The 25692-nt window shown below is 38.3% G+C and overlaps 1 protein-coding gene across 6 annotated transcripts in view; it reads right to left on the minus strand.

The window, feature by feature from the left end:
• Window positions 1-25692, minus strand: part of LOC111761895 (zinc finger protein 709-like) — a 104511-nt gene that overhangs the window by 42386 nt on the left and 36433 nt on the right. For 3 of the 6 annotated variants that reach the window (XM_058299341.1, XM_058299343.1, XM_058299337.1), the window contains one exon: window positions 20534-20608. The exons of the other annotated variants lie outside the window; for them this stretch is intronic. The gene's annotated coding sequence lies outside the window, so the exon portion shown is untranslated. The remainder of the gene's footprint in view (window positions 1-20533; window positions 20609-25692) is intronic. 6 annotated transcript variants of the gene reach the window in all.

Raw genomic sequence — 25692 nt, forward strand, 5'->3', positions numbered from 1 at the left:
TAAAGCATTTTGCACCTCAAAGTTTATTAAGAAAGAGAAAAGAAATCCTACCCAATAGGAGAAAATATTTGATAACCATTTATCTGATACAAGCTTAATATTAAGCATATATAAAGAAATCCTATATTCAAAAATAAAAGGATAAACAACTCATTTGAAAAATGGGCAAGTGATTTGAACAGATGCTTCTTCAAAGAAGAAATACAAATGTCTAAAAAACACATGAAAAGATGCTCAACATCACTAGTTATTAGGGAAATGCAAATCAAAACTACAATGAGATACCATTTTTTACCCCTTCACTGTGGGCCCAGAGGGGAGGGGAGAGAGGAATAGAATTGTTGGAAGACATGGTAACTGGGGAGGAATTGAATCATTCTGCATGATCCTGTGATGAAGGATACAGGCCATGTTAAAATCTCCAAAAATTTATAAAAGTGTATAGTCTAAAATATAAACCATAATGTAAACCATAATGGAACCATGGTTAGCAGCTATGTTTCAATATCTGTAAATCAGTTGCAGCAAAAGTAACAGCCACATGTTAAAATATCATTGCTGGGGAGGGAGAAATAGGGTTTGATGTAGGGTATACGGGAGTTCCCTATATTCTATATGTGACTTTACTGTGACCTAAAATTTTTTGAAGGCAAAAAAATAGGATACAGACACTGAGGAAGTAATATAAGAGATTGCCTTGTCACTATACATACAGGGCAACACCTGTATGTACACAGGTATATACACTGATGAAAGGAAAATGTCAAAAAAAAATTTTAATGATATTTTTCATTTTTTAATACCCTAATTTATTTTTATTTTAGTTTTTCTAAATTATTATGTATTCTATTTCTAATCTTTAAACCTATCATTACTATTTCATTTCCCTATTAATGAATTTGCAATATATTAGGCTTCAGTTTTGAAGAACATTTGGATCACAGAGAGGATCAAATATGGCAGGGGAGGAGTTCTGATGTGAAGTGTCACTGATTGGGAGGCATGGGTGGAAGGGAGTTCTCCAGGGGTTGCATATAATGTTATTATGTTCAGATGTTTACTGGGTATTGACATAGTGGGTAGAATTCACATGACAACTGAGAGAGTGCTGCATTTCCATTCCAGGAAACTGTGTCCCTCCCCAGTGGCACAGCAACAATTCCCCAAGTGCCATGGCAAAGACCAGTGAAGAAGGATGGTCCTATGATGGGCCCTTGATACTGATTACTATGCTTATGAGCCTGTGTGCTTGAAATTGCAAATAGGCCTAGACCTGCTGGGTGCCTAAAAGTTACCTCTTAAGAACCTCTATTTTGCTCAAATGTGGACACTTTCTAGGCCAAGCTCATCATGTAAATGCATTGCCTTCCCCCCACTGTGCGACATAAATCCTGAGGAAGAGACTCCCTGGTGCCAAGTGATTACTGTCAAGCATTACCTGGTGATGCTACTAGAAACAGACCTTGAATAAAAGGGAGAGATGGTAAAGACAAATGAATTTATATGGCTAAGAGACTTCAAAATGAGTTGGGAGTTCATCAGAGGGGACATGCTTAAGCACATCTCAGCAAGATCTCAGATAAAGCCAAACTAGATACAACTAAAGGTAGTGGCGTGCCTGAAGCTTACAGAGACACTCAGGGCCTATGTCATGACAGATGGCTCTGGATTTCAGTGCCTTGCAGTGGGTCCTGCTTTGGAATTTGGGTTCCCAAGTGTGATGGAGTTGGATTTAGATGTGACCTCTGTATGTATGCCTCTTCTGTCACTTTTATTGAAACTGTGGTTGGAACTGGGATTGGTGTATGCTCAGGAAATGAATCTCTGGACTGTCTCTGTGCCAGCTGGTCCTTGAGCTTTAGCAGGGTTGTAACAGCTACTCTCCCGTCTGTTGGAATTACCCAGATCAGCTAACAGAGAGGTGAGGATAGTCATCCACCACACCAGGGAACTGAGGGTCTATAGGTGCAAGCAGGAGAATTCCATCCATCAGCCAGGTGAGATCTAAGCCCCTTCTCAATTTGCATGTGGAGTGGATACTGCCATCCTAGGGTCCTCAGAATGGAGAAATAAAATACAGATTATAGTAGACTTTTGGTATTCTACTATAGAATTACTGTGACTCTACCAACGGAAGAAATTATATCACTGATGTGGAAACAGTGGCCAAGGGAATTACGGAAACCAAGGAGAGGGAAAAAAGGTGAAACCAGGGAGAAGGAAAAAAGGTGTGATATTGGCGCATTTCTGGGACTTCGAGTTGTTTTTAATGTTATTGCAGGAACAGATACAGGACATTATATATCCTGCCATAACCCACTGAATGGACTGGGAGAGAGTGTAAACTATAATGTAAGCTATAATCCATTCTGTGTAGCAATGCTACAAAATGTACTCATGAAATGCAATGAATACCACACTAATGAAAGAAATTGTCAATGTGGGAGGAGTGGGGTTTGGGTATATGGGCACCTCTTACTTTTTTTATGTAAGGTTTTGTGTGTTCCATGTATCTTTAAAAAAAGGTAATAAAAATCAAAAACAAAAAAAGAAAGTGAAGGCCTAAGGACATTTATATTACTAGAAGGAAAGCTGAAAATTGGGACTGTATAACATAGTGAAACCTCATGTAAAATATGAATGTAGGTGATATTGTATATATGAATGTTTTTACAAAATATAAATACAAATAAACTGGAGAGAAGGAAACAATAGCATCTTTGTATATCAGAGTAAGCACAGAGAGACTGAGTGGCAATAGATTTTGTGTGTTTGCTTGTTTAGTTTTTGCTTTTTGGTATTATTATTATTGGAATAATGAAAATGTTCTGGGAGTGACTGGAGGGATGAATGCACAACATGATACCATGGATCATATACTTTGCACGGACTGATGTTTTTTTAATATGTATCAATAATATTGATTTGTTAAAAATCCCCAAAATGAAAAGTCCAGGGAAAGATGACTTCACAGGTGAATTCTACAAAACATTTAATGATAATCTAATATGAAATTGGTTCAAACTCTTCCTCAAAAGTGAACAGGAAGTAATGCTCCCCAACTCACTCTATGAAGCTAACATAACCCTAATACCAAGGTTATATAAAGATATTATGAAAAAAGAAAATTACAAACCATTTCCTTTAACGAATATAGATGCAAAAATCCTCAGCAAAATAATAACTGAATCCAAAAACACTTGTAAAATATACATCACGATACCTTTATACTAGGTATGCATGAGTGGTTCAACATAAGAAAATCAGTGTAATACACTACAACAATAAATTTAAGAATACATGCACTATCATTTTATTTGATACAGAAAAGACATTTGACAAATAAAACAAATTTTCTTGATAAAAAATACTCCAAAATGAAGAAATAAAAGGAAACTTTTCAATATGATAAAGTGCACATATGAAAAACCCACAGGTAACATTGTACTCAGTGGTGAAAGACTGACAGCTTTTCCACAAGGATGCCCACTATCCCCACTGTTATTCAATATGGTGCTAGAAGTTCTAGCTAGAGCAATTAGGCAAGAAAATGAAGTAAATGGTACCCAAATATGAAATAAGAAATAAAACTTTATCTGTTGTTGATATGATCCTATTGTTAGAAAATCCCCACAATCCACAACAAAACTATTAAAATGTATAGACAATTTCAGGAAGTGGCAGGATACAAGATCTATATGCAGAAACCAATAGCTTTCTATACACTCTAAATGAGCAATCTGAGGAGGAAGACAGAAAAAATTTTTATTTACAATATTGACCAAAAGTATCAAATATTTATGAGTAAATTTAATGAAGGACATAAAGGATCTGTACTTTGAAAACTATAAATCATTGCTAAGAGAAACCAAGGATGATCTAAGTAGGATATTCTGTGTTCATCATTTGGAAGACTAAATATTTTTTAAGATGTCTATTTGATCTGAACTTCTCTACAGATTTAATGCAATCCTAGCTAAAATTCTGATATCCTTCTTTGTAGAAATGGAGACACCAATTATCAAATTTATGTGCAAGTATAAAGGTCCCCAAATAGCTAAAATTAATTTTAAAAAATGAATGAAGCTGGAGGACTCTTACTTCCAGAATTTAAAGTATATTATCTAGCTTACGGTGGTAGAAACAGCATGGTACTGGCATAAAGACAGACAGATTAACCAATGGAATCAAATCAAGAGTTCATTAATAGATCCACAAATCTATGGTTAAGTGATTTTTAACAAGGCTTTTAAACACACTCAAATAGATCATAATAGCCTAATCATCAAATGGTGCTAGGAAAACTGAATATCCATATCTAAAAGAAAGAGGACCCTTATCTCACACCATATACAAACATTGATATAAAATGGATCAAGGACCAACTATAAAAACTAGAACTATAAATCTCCTAGAAGAAAATTTACAAAATGTCTTTAAGATCTTGTGGTTAGTGATGGTTTCTTGGACCTTACACCCAAAGCACAAGCAACAAAAGAAAAACTAGATAAATTGGACTGTCTCAAAATTAAACTCTTCTGTTCTTCAAAAGACTTTGTCAAGAAAGTCAAAAGGCAACTTATTCAATGATAAAAAAAATCTTGTGAAACACATACCTGAAGAGGGATTTATCTCCATGATATGTAAAGACATCACACAAAATGATCGACAAAATGACAAGCAACCCCATTTAAAAAATGAGCAAAATTGAACAAAAATTTTTCCGAAGTGACCAAAAGACACATGAAAAAAATTCAACATCACTAGTTATTAGGGAAATGCAGATTAAAACTCATCTCCCAAAGTATAGCATCGCCATTATTAAAAGAACAGAAGAACAGTGGCAGCACAGGCACAGGCGGTAGCAACTCCCTATCACCAACCTCCCCTCCCCTACCTTCCCCTCTCTCCCTCTTCCCCTCACCACCAAGCCCCATCAGGACCACAGGACAACCGGAAGGGTCATCGCACTCCCCGAACTGCGCACTGCCCACTGCCAAGCATCTCCATCTCCAGCAGCTGCCGCTGGTCCTCACCCCTCCCTTAGAGCCCAACGGAAGCCCAGGCTGCTCAGCCACCACTCTCAATCCCCTTAGGGATGTGCCACCATACCTCAGCCGGAGGCTGTGCATGGGTATCTGTGCAGTGGCCTGAGATTGGGCTTCTGCCCCTGGGAGGACCAGGAATGAGCCACATGCCTCACCCTTCCCTGGGTCACCCGCCAGACCTGGTGGGAGGAGCAGCAGCAGCAGCAGTAGGCTCAAGTCCATACACTGCCTCCACAAGGCAGTTCTGACTCATTGCACCTTATAAAGCATCTGTAGGAGAGGAAGGAGAAGAGGGGGGCAAAAACATTTACTCCTCTTCCAACAGCCATGAAATGCATGGAAAGCTAAATATGCTCCAAAATGATGGACACTTTTGTGCTATCATTACTTGTGCTCTTGACAAATTCTTCTAGGCACATAAGGTGGCCCTAGTGGCTTGTAGTGATTTCTTTCCCACCAAACTTGTGGGACTAGTCAAGAATGAAAACAAGAATGTGTTGGGTTTCCATCACGTTACAGTGACTGGCTTCTATCCCTTTTAGAATATGCTTATACAACCATTCTGTCAATTAACACAGAAAATATTATTGATGATCTAGCTGACTCTAGCTACATATGAATATTTATTATTGCCAGCACCTGCTTGGAGTTCATGAAATCAAGCATTTTATGGAATACACCAAACAGCCAACCAGAAAAGGGTAAAGATCCTCTAAAAGAAAATAATTTCAACTGCAATTTCACTTATTGAGATGGAAGCATTTTTCCAGTGTCTTCAAAGTGCAGTGTATAGAAAGAATCATTCCTGTTTGCCAAGAGTCCAAGGGAATGCATAAAAGCTCCATAGTTATGTTTCCTGAAAATCCTGGGAAGTGTAGCAAACAAACAAGTTCTCCTCAGGTATTGAATTCTTCAGCTTCCTACTCAGAAAGTAGAGATCAGCCAGCTGACTCTTCTTTAGCTTTTCCCTGAACTTTTACTTTTGGAGTTGATTGAATGATATAGCCTAAAAAGGTTAAGAAGGTAGAAAATACCTTGACTTTAGAATTTCCTGGCCTATCTGAGCCTTGTAGAAGAGTGGCTGATTATGTGCCTTGTGAGAACACAATACCTAGCTTGCCTCTTTGTACTGAAGACATCCATGTCAAAGTAAAAAACTTAAGTGAAGAGGACATTCATGAGGAAGTTTCCTGTCAGTGCATCTCAGACTTCGCTGAGTGATCAGCTGACAGTAGCTGGAAGTATGCAAGTTCAAGAGGATCTTCCCCTTAATCCAGTCTTCCTCTGTAGGTATGTCTTCTGTGTTTCTCATGATACTATGGAAACAATTCAGCACATGTTTTTAAGTGCCTATTACATAGCTATGAAATGTTAAGAAGGATAAAATATAACTATTTTTTTAAACGCTATTAGCATTACAGTTTTTTTTCTATTTACATATTTGGGAAGAAAATATAGTTAAGCAGCAGTTGATGGACCAAAAGTAAAAGTTATGAATTGTAAATCACTGTCAATGCAAGAAAACCCCAAAAAACACCAGTTAAAAAAAAAGAACAGAAAACTACAAGTGCTGCAGAGAATGTGGAGAAATAGGAACTCCTTCATTGTTCATGGTATTATAAAATGGTGCAACCACTGTGGACAATTATATGGTACTTCATCAGGACACTAAATAGAGTGACACCATATGATCCAGCAATCCCACTAATAGAAATATATTCAGAAGAACTAAAAGCACTGACTTCAACCAATATTTGCACACCAATGTTCATAGTGGCATTATTTGCCATTGCTAAAAGATGGAAAAAACTTAAGTGTCCATCAAACAATGAATGGATAAACAAGACGTGGTGTATTCATATGATGGAATCTCATTCAGCTATAAGAAAATGTCAATTGGGAAGCACAAGAAAACATGGAGTAACCTTGAATATATTATATTGAAAGAAATAGGCCCTATTCAAAAGAAGGAATATTGTATGGTCTCATTGATATGAACTAAATATGATGAGTAGACATATAGAGTTGGACTATGAAGTGTAAGTTGGTTAGAGATGGAATGGGGTAAGAAGGGGAAGAAGATATTGGAAGTATGTAGTATGTTTAATAAGTTCAAATGTAAATATATAGTAATGGTTGGACTTGATAGTAATATATTATAATGAATGTAACAAATACTTTTGGTTTGTGGCTGAAATGAGTAGTCTAGGAAGATAAATGTTAGTTGGAGAATAGCTGGAGGAAAATGTTGGGAATCTACAGCAATGATTTTGGAAGTAGATGAGGATTGTAGTTAATAAGATAAATACAGGAATGTGCCTCTCCTTTAGGGTGTTAAGAATGTGGTGGTACATGTGAAAAATATAACTAATGTATTTCATAGACTATAATTAACAACAATATTGTAATGTTTTTGTAGCAAAAGTAAAGTTGGTACTATTTTAATTCTAAAGGTAAAAAAAAGAATATGGGGTTAGATTTTGTGAGGTATGACTATGACTAAGCATTTTTTTCTCTTCTTTATTTTTTTATTAATAAGAAGACCTGTTCTCTGTCACTTAATGAATCTGTGTTCATCTGTGTGTCTTTCTGAACTCTAGAGGAATAACTCAGTAAGTTGTAATTGATGAGCTATAAGTGCCTGAAAAAGAAAAAAATGTTCCTCACTTGGGTCCTAATCAGACCTTGCTTGTCAGACTTTAACTTGTCCATCTTACCAGTCCTGAAACCTGGCACACAAGAGTAGAGATCTGTGCAAGACTTAAGAGTTGTTAATCAAGTGGTAGAAGACATCCACCCAATAGTGCCTAATCCATATATACTCCTTGTCAGGACCTTAGATGTTTAAGCTTTGCACATTTTTTAGAATTCAAAGATGCTTTTTACTGCATATCCTTAGAGAAAGAATCAAAAAAGCTTTCTGTTTTTGAGTGGGAGGATCCCAATACTGGAATAAAACAACATTATTTCACTGTATTGTCACAAGTATTCAAAAACACCCCAACTCTTTTTGGACAGACATTGTCCAAGGACTTACAAAGAATATGCCTCCAAGAAGGACATTTTCTTCTGAGTGCTGATAATATACTCATAGCTAGCAAAACCCAGGAAGCCTCAAATCAAAACACAAGAGTAATGCTAAAGAGACTGCCAGAGAAAGAATACAAAGTTCCTGTAAAGAAAGCTCAAACCTTTTATTGCCATTTTTGATCCTCAGTTCAGATGGATTTCAGAATTAAGTAATGTGACCTCAATGTGGTGACCAGATTTTTATTTGATTATAAGTCAGTGTTACAACTTGAGTTCACAGTGTTACTGCTTGGATGTTAGCCTGCCTGGGGTGAGTATGGAAGTTCCCTCAGTGTTATAGCTCAAGCCTTGCCTGGGCAATGATAGAAGTGCACTTAGCATTATAGCTGCAGCCTGGCCCAGGTGACAATGGATGTGCACCTAAGGCAAAGATGGAAGTGTACCCAGAGCTTAGGGGCTGTGCTAGGTATAGGTTCATTGTGCAACCACCCTGGTGGTTGAACCTTAAGTTGCAATGCTCAAAATGGATAGATATTGGGTTCTGCAAGGGAACATGTGCTGAGGTTTGGAAGATGGATACCATTTTATATTAATAGGATGCTACCTAGGAGGCATCAGATTCATTGATTATTAATTAGGGTGATGGCTTGAAAATCATTTTATCCTATTGGTTGGCTCTCCCTCCCTCTGCCCAAGGGTCAAAGTTTGGCCACCAGCCCACTCCCTCAAAACCTATTTAAAATACCATGGGCTTGGCTATGGGGTGTGGGGTATATGGAAACCTCTTATGTTTTTTAATGTAACATTTTCTGTGACCTATGTATCTTTAAAAAAAAAAAAAGACATAAAAAAATAAAAATAAAATAACTTGGGCTTTAATTCTCAGAAGGACTATGAGTCCTGCTGCCCAGGAGAAAGGAAATCTTATGGTAAGTATCAGAGACACGAAACAGAAAGGAATTATATGGTTTTTAGGTATGGCAGGCTTTGGATACCAAATTTTGGACTCATTGTTAAATCCCTATATGGACCCTTAAAGGGGGAAGAAAAAGATCTCTTAGAATATACCCCAGAATGTTCTCTGGAATTTCAAGAGCTCTTCTCAGCCCCAGCCCTGAGACTCCCTGACCTAATGAAAGAATTTATGTTGTTTGTATATGAATGACCAAGGCATTGCATTGGGACAATTTGTATAAGAATTTGGAAGAAACATCAGGCCAATTGTTTACTTATCAAAGCAGCTCAAGTCTGTAGCCTTGCTAGCTGTAGTTCTCACTAGTAGCCTTCTCCAGAAAGCAGAGTTATCAATGGGTAAGACTTTTAAAGGGCCTGACTTGGGGTCCCACATACATATCTCACTCTGGAGAACATCTGCAGTCCATGTCCCAGACCATGTACTTTCCACATCTTCTTTTTTTTAAATACACCCTTTTATCCCTTGCCTACCAAAGACCATGTCCTTAAATTCTTTTATGTGACATAAGCCAAGAATCTAGAAGCCCAGAACCCAGACCTTTCTGTTAACAGACTTTCTAATATCCCATTATCATACCCAGAAGAAATTATCTCTAATGGGAGCAGTTCCATGGATCATGGAAAGCACAGGCAGACTACTCAGTAGTCACTCCCACTGAAATACTAGAAGCAGAGTCTCCCAGGAACTTCGCACAAAGAGGTGAATTAAGAGTCCTGTCATTGAACAAAGGACAGAAAACAATTATATATACTAATGCTAGATATGCTTTTGCCATCCTGTATGCCTATGGAGCATTTTGGAAAGAGTGTTGGTTTACTAAACACTACCAGTAAAGACGATTAAACATGAAGATTTAATTCTGCAACTGCTAAATGCTGTTTTTTCAACCAATGGAATTTGATATAACCACATAGTTGTGCATTCATCACCTCATCACCTTTTTAGAGCATTTTCATTATTTCAATATTAATAATAAACAAAAACCAACAAGAAAATTCTTCAACTCTCAATTTCCCTATGCTTTCCCCACTGTAAATGGCTGCTATTTCTTGTTATTCTTGTTCAGGTATTTATTTATTAAACAGTTTTATTAAGATATATTAAGGTATATTCACATACCATATGATCCAAAGTGTATAATCAACGGCTTTTAGTATAATCACAATTTTGTGCATTCAACACCACAAAAAGTTTTAGAACAATTTCATAACTCTGAAAAGAAAAACTCCACATCACTTAGCATTCCTTTCCCCAGTTCTACATAACCACTAATCCAATCTTATCTTTTAAATTGATTCATACTTACATTTTATATAATTTGAATCATACAATGTGTAGTACTTTGTGTCTGGTTTCTTTCATTTAACATGGGTTTTCTGTGTGATATTAAAATCTTGTAGCATTAACATACATTTGTTCAGTTTCAATGAAAAAGTCTTATATGTGCAATTTTATCCACAGTCATATTTCACATGTGGTTTTACTATGCTACACAGTTCCATGTTACAATTTTAGAATAGAAAATGTGAAATTGCAACATGTCTGTAACTAGAAATACTATTATGTGGGTATAGCTGTTTGGTTTAAATGGGTATGATTATGTGGTTTAAATGGAAAGGCTAAGGTCATATATATTATGAAGAGTATAGAAGAAGTTTTACAAAAGAATTGGTGGTCATCCACTCTAAAGGACATCGATCTAATAATAGCAAAGATGCTTGATGCAATAAACTAGCAGATAAGGCAGTAAAAAAAATGGCTAAGAGAGAAAACCCATCTGCAACTTCCGCCATGTTTAATCAAAAGTCCCCACTGTTATCTCCCAGTGAACAGGGACCTGAGCTTTAAAGATGTGGGAATCTTCAATATTAGGTATGGCAGGCTTTGGATACCAAATTTTGGACTCGTTCTGAGTGGGAATTTCAGAAATTAAAAATTTAACAGAACAAGGATGGTTAGAAAGTGGCAATGATCATGATGATCTACATAAAATTCTTGTCCTTGAGGGACTCCTTAAACCATTCATAACATACTTTCACCAATTACTCATTATGGATGTGAAACTCTGTATAAATGGATTAGTCAGTTCCTGAGGGGTCCCAGTTTATCCTTAACCATTCAAAATATAACTGATCAATGTGTGACTTGCACTCAAGTAAATCCTTGACCCCACACCAAATCCCCACTTAATCAATCAGAGTGAAATATTGAGGGCTCAGTGGAAAAGACTGGCAAGTTGATTTTACTGTGATGTCAAAGACCCTAGAAAATTTTAGATATCTGATAGTGTTTGTTGACAATTTTATTGGATGGGTGGAAGCTTTCACAGAGAGAATAAGCCCATAAAGTTGTTTAAATGTCTACTAAGGAAATTATTCCTAGGTTTGGACTCCCTCTCTCCATTCAGTTTCAGTGGTGCCACTTTCATCTCTAAAGTAGTCAGAGATGTTTGTGGTTTGCTGGGCATTGTTTGGTGACTACACTCTTCTTTTAGGCCTCAAACTACAGTAAAACTGAACATATGACCTGAACATTAAAAGAATCACTCCCAGCAGCACAATCCTTCCCTTAGTGATAAACTAGTACACTTGTTACCTATAAATTGCCAGCAATCACTTTATAGTCTGGTGAATGGTGTGGAACTGACTGAGAAAACAGATTCAGGAATATACTGGATAGCATCAAATAGCACTCAGTAGATTTCTGGGACAACTCTGTGGCCATGATTACCCCCAGGCTGGTTAAGATGTACCTTGGGGCCATCATAGGCCCAAAGACCTATTCACACCACCCTACCATCTTCAGCAGCTAATTTATCCCTGCTTCAAGACAAACTGACCTGGAACATCTTCCATTAGTACAATCACCCAGCAGCAATTTTTGTTCCTTATGTAGGAATTGAAGATGTAATTAGTAGAGGGAATGTACTAAATAATTGTACCTTATAAGCCCTAAATGATAGCTATTAAAGTATAGCCCTTCCTTATTTACACTGCAATGACTCAACATAAAGTTGTTCTACAAAACTGAATGATGTGAAACATCCTAGCAGATTCTCAAGGATGTACATGTGCTATAATAAAAACAGAATGCTGTACTTACATTCCTGATGAATCTAATATTTTCACTCTTTTACCATGTATGAATAAATTCTAACTATCTTAACCCCATCTGCTCCAATCAATTTCTTTGATTTCTTTAGTTGTCTTCCATTAGGTGCTAGGTCCTTGCTACACACAATCCTCCAAACGGGCCTAACGATTATTTTACTACTAATAATAAGTGTTGAATTCTAAAATGTACTATCTTCTTATGTAGTCAATTAACACAATTTTACACCTGTTTCCTTCATGTAGAACTGAAGTGTTTCTTCTGAAACCCACCTCAATCACTCAAACAACAATCAGTATAAACTTACACACCATGGGTCAACATTCCATCAAGAAAATCCATAACTGGTATGCCCCACCTCAGGAGGAAGCAGTCAGATTGAACAATGACCAGATTCCAAAAATTAATTTGATGATTGAAAGTATATGTATAATCAGGGAGAAACTGCAGCATAAGTAAAATAAAATGTACATGTAACTTACAAGTACCTTAGGGTAAACACAAAGTTCCTGTAGGAAAGCACAGAGTCCTGTGTTGTTTGATATTAACCAAACCTTATATTTATTCTTTGTAAAGAAAAATGTCTTATGTACACATATAATGCTTCACTCATTCTTTTATCCTTATCACCATGAGAGTTACAGGTATCAGGCACAATATGCATTATAGTGTTAACCAGAGCAGAACACCAGAGAAATTGTCCAAAACCTTCCCAGAGAGCTCAACTCAATGATTAACTTTCTTTGCTTCAAACTTGTATAATTGCTATAAGAAAACCCCTCAATAAGGACTCAGATTTGAGATTGGTTAGATCTCCTATTCTCCTTTTGCCAATAAAACCACTTTCACTTCCTAGCCTAGCTTAGGATGTCTCTCTATTCTGCTGCACCAAGTACCAAGCCCATGGACTATTCCAGTCACCTTCAATTCCAGAACATAATCCTCAGGAAAATGATAAGCTTTTTTCATTTATGTGTAAATGTTGGTCAGTTCTGAGCTAGGCCTGTCCAAGGGCATACATACTAGCAATTAAAAGAGAATCTGATCCCATGTAGTTTAAGAGCCACTTTAGAAGAGTACATCTCTCTTAGAAATATCAATATTTTGAGTGACGAATATCTCCAAGGTTTCTGGGCTACTGTGTGTCAGGTTAGCTCATTCAATCAGGTTTGTCTTATTAAAGAGCAAGATATGCAAAAGGTGAGACCACTTAAGTTACTGATGAGAAAACGCTGAGAACCTCAGGGCAGAATATATTTTTAGGTCTTGAACTCAGATATGATATTTGGACTGGTAAGTGTAAATACTATAAACACAGATGATGAACAAGGTTGAAGGAATTGAAGATATTGCCTAGGTAAAAAGACAAGTAAAAGAAAGGCTAGGATTGAGTTCTGAAGACTTAAAAGTTAATGTTTCAGAAATAGCTTGACAATATATAGTAAGCGGGGCCAGAAATAATCCAAGAGAGTGATGTGACCTAGGAGACCAGGACAGAATTAGATTATAAAAGAAGGAAACCAAGGGATTTGTTGAGGAAACTTAAAGAAAAAAGGGATTCAGTGGTTACACTGAGATGCAGATAATGAGCGTCTCAAGGGTAGTGGATATAAGAGGGGAAGGTGTAAGCTATATCACAACATACGGTGAGCAGGAGATGAAGAAAAACTTACTAACTGTTGCACATTGAAAAAGGTTGGCCTCAAATGGAAAATGAACTGAATACCGGGGGATGTAAAAATTATATACCAATAAAATTCAAATATATTAAGATATTTATTCAGAGGGCAACAAGTATCATGATTGAGGAAGAAGCATGTCTTAAAGAAATGAAGTATAATGCTTAATATACAGCTGATATCTCCTACAACTAAGTCCATGAATACTTAAATTTTATTGTAAATAAAAAAGTTTGAATGATGAAAGTAATAGAATCAATGATAGAATCAATGTATAAAAAGTAATAGTAAAGGGTAATGGGGAAGGCAAGGTCACATCTCATAGTTGTCAACAGCCCTGTAATCCAAAAAATGAGAGGACTTTGAGGTCAATTCAATTCTGAGGCAAGTTCCACAGAAAAGCCACACTTTACTCTTCTTTGGATGTTCTGAATTATCTTTTTCTTTGAGAAAACGCAACCACTATTTGCATTCCCCTTGTATAGGGAAAACACTTAGTAAATCAAATGAGTGATACATTCCAGGGAACAAATCCTGACTGCACAGTTACTAAGTGTAGTCAGGGTTTCATTCACTGAGATGCATTCTGTTCACTTTGATTGGATTTAGAAGATAATTAAAAAGTTAAAATCCTCTTACAATTTTGGAAAAGAAAGAGATAAGGTCATTGAGAAGGATGATTGAAAGGCTACTTCATTAATAAATTCAATAAATACTATAGAGCTCATTCTTTGTAACAGGAAATATTCAAAGTCAAGGAGATACAAGAGCGAAACAAATAATATGGGTCTTATTGGACAAAGAGCTCAAATTCACTGGAGGAAGGCTGGGATTAAAAATAAAATGAAGGGAGTTCCAGGAAAATGACATCATTGTGGGTAGGCACTGCCCAGCCCTTTTGATGGACGTAGGATGATCAAATACCTGAAAGTAACTCCCTTTGCTAGGAAAGAAAGCAAAGAATCGTACGTAAATCAGAAGGTAATGAGCTGCAACCCTTTATTTCTGCCAAATTCCACTTTCGGCAGTTAAGAATAGCCTGTTGAAGCAATGAAGTATGAAAAACAGCTTCAACCAGTTGGCTGGACCTGCAGAGAAGAAGCCCCTTGCTGACCTCACTTCAACTTGCTTAATTAACCATAGTAAATTTCCCAAACAGGAGTGGCGTTCTCTGCCCCTTTCTTGATCTTGCAATGTATGTGCAAGCTTGATTTCCTGAACATACCATGTGGGAAAATAGCTTGAATTGCATGTGAACTTTGTATGACCTGTTCCCTATTACTGTAGATGTTGCGGTTCTGATAGCAAATAGATGCTTGGTAATTTTCCAATAAATATGATGTGGAAAATAGGATTGAGGCTCTCAGTTTCAGAAAGTGTGAGTCTCCTGGTCCCATCTTCATTTCCTCTCTTTTGACTTTCTCTCTGTCCTTTATTTCTTAAGTTCTGCATTACCTTCCCTTTGAGGCAACCTACTGCTGAGCTAGTGCAGCAATACTAATCATACAAGTATATAGCCAACTATGTGTGTTCATTCATATGCATAAAAACTAATGCATAATCAATACAAATGCAAAGCAGTAAACTTGGGTATTTATGCAAGAATAAAACTGCAGTATGAGGAGATGGGTCTGAGTCACTTTAGACTGGCCTTGGCTCCTTAACTCTGCAGATGTAATAAATGTGACTTTGCCTAACTCTAATGTTGAAGTTTTCTTCATGCCATCTCTGGTTATCCATAAAGGCCCTGCCTTGACGCCTAACAAATTGGTGACTCTGCCAGGGCTTAAATAAATAAATAAATAAAAATAGTAACCAGAGAATGCTTCCAAGGTGAACTGTGGAGGATGCCTTCACTGAGGCATCCCAGACTCCAGTAGCTGCTGGGGATTTTCCTGTGGACTCAGGGGTTCCCCAGGGCAGAGCCCCTTTTCAGGCACCAAAGGAACCAAGGCTCATGAGGTTAGGATTGAGAACCAGGTCATCTTACTGTGGTGGGTGAGTTCATTCCTTTATTCATTCCTTTTTTCCTTCTAGCTGACCACGAGTTAGCATTTGGTTTACCTTTACTAAAGTAGTGGTTTGGTTACAGTGGAAGAGGTTTTGGTTGGTTTGAGTCCCACTACCTCACTATCTGAAAAAAGAGACCTGCTGTTTGGTTTTGGCTAACTGAAAGGTAGCATTTGGTTTACCTTCACTAAGGTAGTGGAGGTTTGGTTACAGTGGGAGAGGTTTTGTGGGTTTGAGTCCCACTCCCTCTGTCCTTTTAAGGGGAAGGCTGCTGCTGTCTTTTGTGCCTTTATTTTGGCTCTTCTCTCTCTCTTTTCTGAAACAATGGGGAATGAGGCATTTGGACCTGAGTGCTCCCCACTAGGATGCATTCTGAAAAATTGTTCTAAATTTGGGGCATTTGGGATACAGAAAACTAATTAATTTTTGTAATGAAGCTTGGCCTAGATATAGATTAGATGACAGAGAAATTTGGTCAGAAAATGGGTCTTTGAATTTTCATACTACATTGCAATTGGACTTGTTTAGTAAAAAGCAAGAGAAATGAGCAAAAATCACATTTGTTCAAGTCTTCTTTGAGTTGTGGAAAGATAAGGAAACTAGAAAGAGTTTTGGGTTAAGGTAGTGTGGGTAGTGTGTGTCCCCGTTCAGCCCCTGTTACAGAAACAGTTGAGGTCCTAGGATCCTCTTTCTTAGAACACATTGATGAACTCCTTGACTTAAGCACCCCACCACCTCATTCTGGACCACCTCTGCCTCCTTCCCCACCAGGACCACTGCCAAAACCTACACTTCCTTTAGAGGTATCAGGCCCCTTTCCCTCCCACAAAGGCCTTTCCTCCAATCTCCCTCTTATGCTCAGAGTGGAGCTGTTTTTGGCCAGGGTAGCCCCGACAATCCAAAGGAGATAGCAGGTCAGTTCCTGCACTGATAAGTTCCAAATGGAATTCATGATCAAGTATGACCCTGAGGCTCTCTTTATGTTCACACTCCTTTCACCACCTCTGATTTGTTTAATTGGAAAAATAACACTCCAGCTTATTGTGCAGATCCCAAGAAATCAAAGACTCTGTTGGTTTCCATTTTTGCCACACACGACCCAACCTGGGCTAATATACAAGCCCTTATGAACATCCTCCTCACCCCTGAGGAAAGGCATATGGTCTTCAAGAAAGTGCAACAAGAAGCTGAGGCATTGAGTCAAGTGGCACCTCAAAACCCTATTTATGGCCCCCCAAATGAGGCAGTCCCTGAAACTGATCCTCATCAGATTCCTAATGACCAAGGCCATATGAAATGCTTTGATCATTATAAGGTCTGCATTCTTGCTGGGCTGTGGAGAGGTGCTCCAAAGCAAAAATCGATCACTAAATTGCAGGAAGTCCAACAAGGGCAGCAGGAAAATACTTCTGCCTTTCTTGAGCATATCTTTAATGCTTTTTTCAGATATACAGGCATAGACCCAGAAAATCCTGAAAATACATGTATGGTAAATTTAAACTTTATTAGTCAAAATCCCCTGATATTCATCAGAAATTGCAGAAGTTAGATGGAAGACTTGGTATGCCTATCTCACAATTAGTGGAAATTGCTTTTAAAGTGTACACAAATATAGACCCAGCCATGGAGGAAAAATAAAAGCAGATGAAACAGCAAGTGGCACTATTGGCACTGGAAATAGGGCAGGAAAGACAAAGGCATGTAAGCAATCTTGGGACAGCAGAAGGGTTCTGAGTGCCCAACCTTAGGACCACAACACTGCCCCTATTGCAAAGGTAGAGGCCACTGGAAAAAAGGAGTGCCCCAAGCTAAAAGCAGGAAAACCCCAAATGATGGTAGCTGGGGAAACCCACATTGTCTCTTAATGGAAAAACTTCACATCTGCAGTTTTTAGTCCTTAAAGCTGCCAGATTGGGAAAGACCAGGTTCATCACAAATTTCTCTACATGCATGAGTGTCCAATCCTTCTTTTAGGAAGGGGCCTTTTAGGTAAACTTCAACAAGATTCCCCAGTCATGCTCCATGTGCAAATCCAGTAGAAGTACAGTTAAAACCTCAAACCCAGCCAATTTGCATCAAAGAGTACCCAATTCCTTTTAAAGCAAAAATGAGTTAGCACCAATAATTCAATGGTTATTGGCCATGGATCTGATCTGAAATTGCATATCATGATATAACACTCCAGTTCTACCTGCTTTAAAGTCTGGTACAAGTGGAGAGTACAGGTTCATCCAAGATTTAAGGGCTATAAATAAAATAGTTGAAGACTGTAAGAAAGAAATCTCCTTTTGGAAGAAAATAAGGCTCACCTGATTGTGGAAGATAAAATAATTTATTCTCAATCTTGCAAGAAGGAGTGCACAATCAGAAAATGTGGCTGGCATCTCAAAGAAAAATGTCACAGTCTATACCCCAAACCCTAGCATGCAAGCCCTTCCCCTCTTTCTGCATGGATTGGATACTTCAGAAGTTACAGCCTATCTGAGAAGTTTTACTTTCCCATGCAAGTTCCCCAGTTTTTTATTAACAGCTTCTCCCACCACATTCCAACTGTTTTGGCCTTTACCTGCTCCTTTTGCCAAATAAGGTATGTAATTCAGTGCTGAATTGGTATTGACTTAGCTCTTTCTTGTGCATCCTTTTTACTGGCTACAGGACTGGCTTAACCTGCTTTCTTTTGTTCCTGCCACCGACAAACACAGATGCAGACAAAGAAACAAGACGCAGCAAATAGACACAGAGAACAGACAACGGGGGGGGGGGGGGGGGGGGGGGGAATAAATAAGTCTTTAAAAAAAAAAAAGAAATTTTAAATCCTTTATCTGCTACTCTCTTGAGGCATTAGATAAGGTGGATATAGATAATAGCCTTCCCTATAAGTACAGAGATATTTTCCTACAAACTTCACTGATATCGAGTCTGACCAGTCCCTCTCCCTTTCTGATATGCCTTCCCAACTATTGCCTTCTCAGAGTGATCTTTAAGGGATCTGAAATTGGAGTTATTTTCCAGGACTCAGGTGATACTGTTGAATACTTATTGTACAGCTCAGGTACTGGTCCATTTACTTAAGTGTAATGAGCCCAGGCATTTTCTGCCATTTGGACTACTGTTTCAGTTGTCAGTAAGACTGATAAAGTCCTTCCCAGGTTAGTTTGAGTCTGGATTCTTTTCATGACTTGAATAGGACCCAACTGCACAATCAGTGTTGGTAGACTGCAAATTCAAGAGGCAGAGTCTCAGCCAGCAGACCTGAATGCCTGAGGGATGACAAAGTAGAAGATAATTCTTAAGGAAGAGATTTTTTTTACTTTAAGGAATGGAGGTCTCCAATCCTCCTGACAAGGTGTAAAACCCTCTTACTATTCTCACATGGTGGGAGGAAGATGACTATGGCACCCTGGGTGAAACTGGATGAAATCTTTGTATGGCTAACAAGATGGAAGAAATAAATTTAATTAGAATTTGATGATATTGGGTTTCACTGAAATGATATTGGACCACAAAAATAGAAATGGCCAAGTGCCTAAAGGCTGCATCTTCTCAAAGTTGATGGGCTTTATTTTGCAGGTTTTTGTCAGAAATTAGTTTTCAGGTCTTAGGTGAGGAAAGGTTACCCATAGACTATCTTGAAGAGGTTAAGCTGAAATGGATCCAAGCACTTCATTTACTGTTTCCTCCCTGGCAGAAAAATGTTCAGCCTTGTCAGAATGGCATGTGGGCTTGCCAGTCCTCCCCAGGATATGAGTGGGACAGGTTTTAGAATAAGGGCTAGAATGGAGACTTGGACTAAGCATGTTCATTAACTACTTAGAAAATGAAGTTTATCAGAATATTTTAACCTGTTCAATATCCCTCTGCATATAATTTAAAAAAGATATCACTATAATCATCAAACATATATCTAGAATAGGAGAGATATAAGTACAGTACTTAATACCAATCAATGCACTAATGAATACATAGTGTTTTATTTTTTGAGGTGCAATTAATAGATCCAAGGTCCACGTTTGTAACTCTATACAAGTTGTCTCTATTTTGGAGCAGGCCATAATGCCAATTAAGTTTAAGTTCTTCTCACAGCACTCTGGTAATCACTGCTCCACTTAGCATGTCCTTCACATTGCCAGCATGCTGCAGCACTGTTGACCCTACAGAGAAGCTAGGCGCCAGTATTCCATCGGCTTCATACATAGTGCCCTTCAGCACCATGGAGATTTTTACTTTTAAACTTCACCATGATCACATTAATTAACAAGTATTTCACTTCAGCAATACAGATGCCCAATGGAATTAAGATTATCTTCTTTGATAATCACTTAAATATGCAGATTGAAGTGGCCTCTGGCAGTTTTTCCTGTTATGAAGCTACTTTTTGTTATTAAAATAAATTCAGTTTCTGTTTAATACTGACTTACTGGAATTAGCCTTGCAAATATTTTGGCTTAAACATTGCCTCTATAAACTTCTTATAACTGTTCATAACTAGTTGCTTCATTCATAATAGTTGCTTTATCTTAAGACAAAGTCCACTTTCACAAAACACATTCCCTTACTTAATGCTACCTTCTACAACTTGCCAAATGCATTCAAGTTTTGTCCTGCTTCTTTCCATTCTGATTTTATGAAACCAAGCAATCATATCTTAGGAAAAAACACATCCCTTTGAACAAACTTACCAATTTTAGTCAGCACTCCCACAAACCTTTTACATCTTTCTGTATCTACTTAAGTCTCATATCCCTCATTCTGTTCTGTGAAAAAAGAATAAAATATTCATTTCAATTTAGGTATTTCAAAGATTTCCATACTCTACCAACATGTTTTTTTTTTTAATTTTTAGCCATTTGAATAGAGTTCTTTTAAAAATTTTCATTGTCAATTTAATATTACCACCTGGAGGTATTAAAACATACACTGAACAAACAGAAAACCACAGAAAAATATAAAAGCAAAGTTGGCAGGAACCCAATCTTCATTTGCCCCATATTTTGCCAGAATACATTGGGCAGTCATTTCCTTTCCCTTGGTCTGATCATTATTGAGCCAATGTCCCAAAATCCTCCCTAATGGACTATCCAGAGCAATGTCCCCAGGGGATCCTACAGATACCCGCTTTCCCTTTTTCCCAGTTGGCCCCTGCCTCTATTCCCCATTCCAAATCTTGCCTGGGTCTCTTTCTCTCAAATCCTTCATTTCATCCATTTCCAGCCCTTTCTCTCATGGGAGAAGGGAAACGTGAATTCGTACTCTGCACTTACTTCATGGTGTGTGTCACATGTTTCATGCATGCACAATCAACCTCAGACTCATCAGAATTTCTGACCACCAAGGTAATATGTAATAGTCCTTGTTCTTACCCTGGTCTATATATGGGGTCACATGGTCAATGAGAGGCAGATTTTCCTTTCCCTTTTTCTCACCCACAATCAGCAGATCTAAGTGTCTGTTCTCGGGATCCATGGCTGCTAGAGGAAAAGGCTCCCAGCAGTGGAGTCTAAGACCACTTAAAACAGCAGGATGTGTCTCCCCATCATCCACCCTTGGGGTCTGCTCTGTGAAGCTTCAGAATCCTAGATTAGCCCCCAAAGTTGTGAGAAAGAAATCTCCTTCTGGAAGAAAATAAGGCTCACCCAATTCTGGAGAAGAAGAGAATTTATTCTCAATCTTGCAAGAAGGAGTGCACAATCAGAAAATGTGGCTGGCACCACAAACAAAGAAAAATGCTAGTTTATACCCTGAGGCCTAGATTGCAAGCCCTTCCTTTGTTTCTCCATAGAGGGTATACTTCAGAGGTTGCAGCCTAGTGAGAAGATTAACTTTCCCATGCAAGTTCCCCAGTTTTTGATTAACAGCTTCCCCCGTCATATTCCAACTGTTTTGGCTTTTACCTGCTCCTTCTGCCAAATAAGGTATGGAATTTAGTGCTGAACTGGTATTGACTTAGCTCTTTCTTGTGCATCCTTTTTACTGGCTATAGGACTGGTTTAGCTGGTTTCCGTTGTTCCTGTTTAACCTGGGAGTATTGGATTGAGGCAGTAGGCTCAATATTAAAGATTAATTTTTTCTTCCTTTATGTGAAAACTAAACTGATGCCCATTTCTTACAAGATATCCACCTAGTTGTGCCAAACCCATATACCTTGCTTACAACTCTCAATGCAGAAAATGAATGTTTTTCAGTATTAGATTTAATAGATGCCTTCTTTTACATTCCTTTGGATAGCTCCTCTCAAAAATTTTTGCTTATGAGTGGGAAGAACCAAGTACAGGACAAAAACAACCATATACCTGGACTGTGCTGCCCCAAGGGATCAAAAATTCCCCAAACATTTCTGGTGAACAATTAGCCCAGGACTTGCCAGAGACAGTTACATTTAAATTGACAATATCTTCAGTATGTAGATGATATTTTAATTGCAAGCCCAACCAAAGAAGAAGGTGTTAAACATACAACTAAAATGCTAAAGAGCTTAGCAAACTTAGGATAGGAAGTCTCTAAGAGTAAAGCATAGTTAGTCCAGAAATCAGTCCATTATCCTGGGTTTGAACTAAAGAAAGGAATAAGGACCCTGACAACAGTTATAGTAAAAGCTATTTTAGAAATAAAAAGCCCAAAGAGCCATCGCCAGCTGTGGGGACATTTAGGCATAGCCAGGTTCTGCTGAAACTGGATTCCAAATTTTGGGCTAATAGCTAAACCCCTGCACACATCTTTGGTTAGTGGGTATGCAGACCCCCTCCAATGGACCTTTGAATGTAAGAAAGTCTTTCACCAACTGAAAAGGGAGCAAATGAGTGGCCCTGCCCTGGGATAACCAGATCTCAGAACACCTTTTGATTTATTTGTCCATGAAAAACAAGCTGTAGCCCTTGGAGAATTAACCCTGAAATTGGGAGGTAAGCATCATCATCTGGGAACATACTTCTAAAAATTGCTAGACAATACTGCAAAAGGTGGCCAGCATGTTTAAGGGCTTCTCCTGCAACCTGTATATTACCACAGAAAGCTGGAAAATTTACATTAAGACAGCCCCTCACCATTCACACCCCCAGCAAGTACTCACGCTGCGTGAAGGAAAAGGAAATCTGTGGCTAACTCAAGAGAGGCTTGGAAAATATCAAGCAGGACTCCTAGACAACCCAGAAGTTAAATTAAAAGCTTGTGCAAACTTTAATCGAGCTTCTCTACTCCCATCAAGTACTGAGGAAATACCTATTCATGACTAGAGGAAGTCTTTTCTTCCAAGAAAGACTTGTAGGATACTATTCTACTAAATCCAGATTTAGAAATCTTCACTGATGGAAGTAGCTTCAGTGAAGGGAGTGTTTGAAAAGCTAGATAGGCTCTTCTAACTGTGGGGGAAATACTAGAAACTGCACCACTTCCCGCAGGGAGTTCTGCACAAAAAGCTGAGCTTGTTGCTCTGTTAGAGCCTTTCAAAGAGGGGGTGGAAAAAGAGTGAATATTTACACTGAATCAAAATATGCCTTTTTTACCTTGCATGCACATGGGGTCTTTGGAAGGAGAGAGGACTTTTGCCATCTGGGCAGAAAGATATTAAGCATGCCACAAAAATAACAACTTTTAGAAGCAGTAAAACTACTTGCAGAAGTAGCTGTAATGCACTGCCAGGGACATCAAAAGGGAGTCTCCTATGTAGCCCTAATGAACAGGCAAGCAGATCAAGCAGCAAAAGAGGCCATAAGAAAAGGCTACCCTCCTAGTCAAGCAGACGCAGTCATTAAACCTCAGCTTCCTCAACATATAGAGGAAGTTTTCTGCCAGTGTATACCACTGCAGACCTCAAACACGCAAGAGGATGGGGTTTTCAAGAAAATTCAGAGAAACTTGAAAAAGGGGATAAGTAGGTGAAAAACAGCCAAGGACAATTTTATCTGCCTGAAAATCTAGTATATCCCCTAGTTTCTTATCACCAAACCACACATTTGGGACAGCAAGCACTGGTGAGCCTTCTTCACTGACTGGTGGTCACCTTGCTCGAACAGTGCAAAGTCTCTAACCAGTCTTACTTGCCAGAAAAATAACCCAAAGGGGACATCATGGACTTCTTTTGGGACACAAAGTTGAGGGCTTACCCCAGCTGAAGACAGGCAAGTAGACTTCACAGTAATGCCAAAATCCACAGGAAACTTTAAGTATCTTTGTCATTTGCAGACACCTTTTCAAGGAGGGTGGAAGCCTTTCCCTGCTGCACAGAAAAGCATTCCACGGTAACTAAATTCCTCCTCCCAGAAATCATCCTGAGGTTTGGCCTGCCCCAAAGAATTCTGTCAGATAATGGACCTGCTTTTATTTCAGCTGTGGTGCAAGGTGTCAATCAGTGTCTTGGAATTAAGTGGAAAATGCATGCAGCCTGCCGACATGAGTTATCAGGAAAGGTGGAAAGAATGAACTACACTATAAAGAAAGCCTCACATAAAATTTGCAAGAAACATAGTTGAAATGGACAGAAGTCCTTAACCTACCTCTCCTTTGGGTAAGGGTGGCCCCTAGAAGAGAATTTATGTCCTTTCCAGTTTATGTATGGAAAGCCCATTCTAAGTAACCTGAGGGGAAAACTGAATTTGTCAGTAACCTTAGAGGGAGCCCTCCATAAGTGGGCTTTTCACTTAGGAAAACTCTTTAACACCATGCACATATGCAAATATGCACTCCTTCTCAATCTGGGATCAGGTTCTTTTAAAATGTTGGAAAAACAAACATCCTGAAGATCAGCTTAAAACCAAATGGGATACATGAAGTAAAATATGACATGTAGCCAGTTGAGAACCTGTGGTTCCTGTTTAGGAAGAAAATAAATTCACCAAATAATCTTGTTCTTTGTTCTATAGGACCTGCCAGTAACTAGCCCTGAGGTTATATATCACTCATCTCTCGCAAATTTTGCAGATCATCCAAAACCTCTACAATAGAATCAAGTGTTTGTACTGCATAAATTTGCATCATCAGTATCAAGCAATGCCTGGCCCAACTATATTATGGAATGCTTCAGTCAATCTGCATGTTAAAAGCAGCAGTCAGGAAAGCCCACTCAAACAAGTTCACTTGACCCACTTGTGTAGCACCTAAATGCTACACATAAATTGTCACAACACCTCCTCAAATAATTGGAGAAGTGTTTAATGTAGATAACAGTAATCACAGAAATAGCATGTGCATTTTAGCCAATTCTACAAAGGCCTGGACCCCAACAATGTAACTTGACTGCCTGGGTATTCCCCCAAAATGTTAAAAGCAGAAGTGCAAATGTCTATACTATAACTACTGGCTCAACAAATTATCATCTTAATTTGCATCTCCAATTGGGGCCTCAAATTCTTAAGAAACAACCATATACTTTCATAGGAAATTTAGAAGAAAATTCAACAACCTTTTGTAAAGGAAAACCCCAAGGAATGTATAACATCCTCATTAACACCACAAATGATCGAAATCGCAGGATACCGAACTCTTCCTATGTAAATCATCCTAACATGTAATACAACGAAGCTAAATCCAGTGGAAAACAATCCCATCACCTATAGTCAGACCCACTGCTTAGTGCTGCTGTAATCCAAGGAGAAGTTTCCCTTTTCACATTGAACTCTTGGCAGTCAAGCAAGTGAGAATGGAAACAAGGTGTAACAAATACAACTTTTACTGCTAGCTTAAATATCAAATTAGGAATGTATATATTCTTTGTAGAAATTCTGCTTATCTATCCCTTCTACTGTATTGGAAAGGACTTTGTAGTCTTGGATATGTTTTCTCTGTGGTATTCACAATGAACAACAGCACCACCTTACCCTTCCCAGTAACAACAGAATTTAGCCCC

This window comes from Dasypus novemcinctus, chromosome 6 (assembly GCF_030445035.2).
Source record: "Dasypus novemcinctus isolate mDasNov1 chromosome 6, mDasNov1.1.hap2, whole genome shotgun sequence".
NCBI lineage: Eukaryota > Metazoa > Chordata > Mammalia > Cingulata > Dasypodidae > Dasypus > Dasypus novemcinctus.